General features: G+C 39.8%; 1 pseudogene; it reads right to left on the bottom strand.

Annotated features, from left to right (window-relative positions):
- The window catches only part of LOC101576231, a 152245-nt pseudogene that overhangs the window by 85001 nt on the left and 62289 nt on the right, over positions 1-4955 (bottom strand).

The raw sequence follows: 4955 nt of genomic DNA, 5'->3' as shown, positions 1-4955 counted from the left end.
TCATTGTCCTCTGTGCCATAGGAGAGCTTAGTCACTGAGTCCTCAAACAGGTTTCCTGATAGGAATAAAAACATCAGATGGGAGACAGACAGAGACATTTTGAGTAGGCATACTTGTCAAGAAAGGGCTTGAGTTTCTACCTCTTAAGAGGCTACTGCCAGGTTCTTTGGCAAATGCAGGGTCTAGGGTTTGAATCCTTGTCCTGCATGCCAGGCCGGCCCTGCCCCAAGGGTGCACAGAGCCAGCAACGTAGTCTGGGTCTGGTGGTGCACGCCTGTAATCCCAGCATGGGGAGGCTGAAAGGGTTCACTATGAGTCTAAGCTTTATAGTGAGACCATACACCAAATGCATAAAATGAAAAAAAAAAAAACAATTAGAGGCTACTGCCAGGGAAATACAGCTCAGCGGCAGAGCACATTCCTGGTAAGTGCAAGATCTTGAGCTTAATTCCAGGTACAAGAAAAAAAGAGGTTGAACATGTAAGGTTAGATTACATCTTAATTGTAATGATTTTGTAAATAAGGAGAGGAAGACAGGTTGAAATGAGAGGAGAAATCAGGAAAAATAACTATCAAGATATATCATTACAGGTAAAAATTCCACAAGATGAATATTATCATTATGAATATCTAAAATGTCCCAATAAAATTGACTTAAAAATCATGGGTGCTAAAAACAGCAGACCAAAGCCACTTCGTGACTATAACAGAGCATATGGTACACACCTGGGTTATCAAACAGGTCATCCTTCTGTGGTGTTATGATATAATCTATCTCCTCATAAAAGGCCTCATCCAGAGGATCTTCAAAAGTCGAAAAGGCTGAAGAAGGTAGTATGAGTTTAGGGATTGCTCCTGGAGTCATTTCTTTGCTCAGAGAAAACACTTGAATTCCCTCATTCATTGTTTTGGTGAAAGTCCTCTGATCCTATGTGTCTTTCATACTCAAATTCTTATTGTATACATGGAAAAAAGTATTTTTTACAGCTTCTATATTCAATCCATGATGAAAGGTTGAAGTCATTAAAATCATGAATTGTAATTAGACAAAATTGCTTTTAAGATGATGACAATGTAGACTAAAGCATGACTACTACCTGAAAAGTACCCCATGTCTCATGCTTTCCTTCATGGTTTATATCTAAAATGTCTCTTCCAAGGACTGATGTTCTGAGATGGGGCCTGGTCAGATGGCCTGAGCTTCTAACTTGGAGAGGTGTATTCTTTTTCTGCTTTCTTCATCTTTTTCTCTCATCCTAGCCTCTACATGGTGGACAGCTTTCCTCCACCATGCCATCCAGTATAATTTTAACTTGGAGCCAGAAAAACATGGATTACATCCAAATTAAACTGTGTAACCAAATGTTCTCTGCCCTTTTAAGATGTAGGTGATGTTTGGTTATTGAGTTCCAGGAGTGAAAAAGTGGCAAACATAGAAAACTATTATGTTTAGTACAGGTATCTTTCTATCACTGTACCTGATGCATGTTTCAGAGGCCTTTGAAACTGGTTTTCTTAATTGGTTTGGGAAGGTTTAGAGATGTCAGCTAAAGAAATTTTAGAATGCTACAAGTAGAGTAGGTGGAAATTGATGGAAGGTTCTGTTCATGATTAAGAAGATCAGAATGCCATTAGGAATGTGGAAAAAGGGGAAGCTTGGGTTGTTACACTTAGGAACAAGAGTGCCATTTATAGGATACAAGAATATATGTGTATTATCTTGTCAGAAAGCTTGTCTCCATTTTTTCTGTGTCCCAAGACTTTGTAGAGGACTGAGATTATGGATGTTGAATCTATTTATCTGATAGAGGAAATTTTAAAATAGCTAAGATTTAGGCTGTGGAATTGGTACTTCTGGCAGTTTTGAACCAGATTTATACTTAGAATCAGGAAGAGAGAAAGGATCAGCCTAATGATCTAAAAAATCAGTTTTGGTGGAACAGAAAGGCCTATATAGTTCGAGTCAAAGACAGTAGTGATTACTGAAAAGATTAGTATTAAAAAGAAACAAATATTTTGCATAGTGACTGAAGAAAAAGTGGAATTCAGACATCTTGGTAATTTTTAAGATTCTACACTTCTCATATACAAAATTATAGAGTTTATTTGAAAAGAGAGTCCACAGGATTCTTGCTCAAAAAGGGTCTTCTGCAAAAATGATTCTCTGGAATTTATTCCATTTTACTCAGCCATCTAGGTCCTTAGGTTTTACTTATGCTATGGTCCTTGGATAAAAGACTACATTTCATCTGAATGGTGAACTTTGGTGTAATGCACATTGCGTTAATTTTACAAGGCATAGAATGATAGTTGTGGGATCATGGAGATTTCTACATAGATTTCAAATGAATCCTCAAGAAAGCAATGTGTGAAGCTGTGATAGTGAAGCCAAATGTGCACTATAGAAAGTTAGAGGTGCCAGGAGTATGATACATATACCTAGTAAGTCAAGACACAGGAAATGAAATTGAGGCCATATGGGCTACAACCTTTGAGCCAGGCTCGCATATATTCACAACACATCCTATGCAATAAACATTGATTAAAGGTTTTAATATTTGGTCTGCTCAGTTATATTTTTGCTTTGGTTTCATTCCTTCATATCACTCTATTTATCTCTTTCAAAATAAACATATTTACTATGTCCCTATGTACTTTGGATGTATGTAATTATATTTTATTTGTTTTTTAGGAGCTCAAAGCTAGAAGTTGCCTCAAAACTCAGAGGACATTTCAACTTGGGCTTGTCAAAACTACTGAAACTCTTTAGATACTGGTGACTATTAGAAATATACTAACATAAATTTGCATAATAAGGTGGATATGAAGCTTCTTGGGACTATGTGTTGAATGCCATAGCTTAGATAAAAAAAGAGTCTCCCAAAAGTCTCATGTGATAGGACCTTCCAGGATCTATGAATATATTTACCCAATGAAGAGTTCATAGTTGATTGTGCTGTTAGAAACTGTGTCCTGGGAACTGGCCTGATAGCTCAATGGACTAAAGCAACTTCTTAGGCAGGCTCAGGGACTGGGGTTTGATCCTCCGAGTGCCATGCTGGTGACACCCATGGGGCACACAGAGACAACAAATGTGTCTGGGCATAGTGGCTTGCACCTGTAATCCCAGGACTTGGGAGGCTAAAAATAGGAGAATCACTATGAATCTGTTCTGTGTAGTGAGACACTGTAAATCCTGTACTAAATACATTCAAAAAATGAATTGTGTCATGGATGGAGGTGGAAGAATGCTTGCCTTTGGAACGACTATCTCCCACACAAGTTCTTTCCTTCTAGATGTTCTACTTTATTGTCACCATACAGTAAACAGCTCTTTTCTGCCATGAGTTTCTTCCATTTAGTTTCTTTCTTGAAGCAATCCAGCCATGGATTGAATTCAGTAAAAGTGTGAGTCAAAATAGTCCTCTATTCCTTTAGAGTTATGGGGGTCAGGTATATTTTTGATGGAAAAGTGACTCACACTCTCCCCACACAAATTCCAGGTTACCAGTAATCTAATGTCCCACTTTGCATCTCAGTTCTCCATCTGTGCAGCTGAGTTCCAAGGATGATGAGGACCAGAAAAAGCAGGGCTCCCAGAATGATGCAGATGATCACAGGTAATGAAAGGAAACCTGGAACAGGTGCTGAGATAGAACTGGTACCTGAAGAGTAAGAGAGGCAATCAGTCTTTTAAAGTGTATAAAAAAATCTATCTTTTGACATGAGGATCGCTCTAAAGTGAATTTCCATTAGTATTGGAAGTGCTGGGGCTGTTACAATTTAATGAAATTTTATTGTTACTTTGAAAGCCTATCATCTGGCCTACTGTAACATTGCATAAATATATAGATTCTGTAGTGAAGATACATGAATTTCTAATCATTACTCTATGCCCTGCCTCAAAGTAGGAGCGCTACTTACTTTTACGAGTGGGTGAAATTGTTGTTGTTTTGCCTGGAGAGGAAAGAAGAAAAATAGAATCATTGCATGCGATAGCCTAATTATCAGTGTACATGCTTCTCCCCTAGATATTATGAGCTTAGACCACAGCTTCTGGGGAAACATGAATGAAGAAAGAGGCCAGTCTTATACAAAAACTCTAACAGCCCCAGCCCATGATCTAGTCCTGCCACTCACCTGAGCACCTCACACTGGCATCCTCCTCATGTTTGCAGTCACTCTTTCCCCAGGGTGCACTAGCACAGGCCCACAGTGAGGACTCGCCCTGGCACTGCACCTCCATCCAGCCAGTTGCTTCCATTTCCAGGGCCGAATGCAGCTTCTCCCAGGGCATCCAGGGCAGGACCGCAGCCCAGCTGCTGACACACCACCTCATCCTCTGCCAGGCCCCAGGAGTCATCACACACTGTGCCCCAGGAGCCTTTGTGCCACACTTCCACATGCCCTGAGCACTCAGTGTCTCCACCTGAGCCTCAGCTTCTCTTTATCTGGTAAAGGTGACAGCATCTCCTCTTACTTTTCTGGTGGATAGAAAGAGCCCATGGGAACCATTGGAGAGGTGGGAAAGGCTGTGGTACCTGTACAAGAATCACTGGCTGAACACCTCTTGGGTCTTGGTCCTACAGAAGGAGATAGCGGTGTAACACTGTGTCAGCACTGGCTGGACCTAGTCATCACCCAAACAAAGATCTCTAAATGTTCGGTTCAGTCCAAATGACAAGGATAGATAAAAGTCTTTAAAATTAGTCTAATAGTTTGTTTGCTGAGACATCACTGGCTCATAATTTATCAAATGTTGAAAATATTTTTCATCTCAATTTCATAACAGTTATATTTCTACACCAAACACAAGCACAAATGTGCACAGATACATACACACACCAGAAATCAGGTTCTATAACAGAAAAGACCTCACATGTCCCAATTCCTTTGTTCCTGTGAGAGGACAGTGTGTAGTGTGGTGGTCTACATCATCAATAAATAAGTGCAGA

The sequence above is a fragment of the Octodon degus genome, unplaced genomic scaffold, assembly GCF_000260255.1.
Source record: "Octodon degus isolate 3935 unplaced genomic scaffold, OctDeg1.0 scaffold00483, whole genome shotgun sequence".
Classification (NCBI taxonomy): Eukaryota; Metazoa; Chordata; class Mammalia; order Rodentia; family Octodontidae; genus Octodon; species Octodon degus.
The sequence above is the reverse complement of the archived record's forward strand: the minus strand, read 5'-3'. Positions and strand labels throughout refer to the sequence as shown.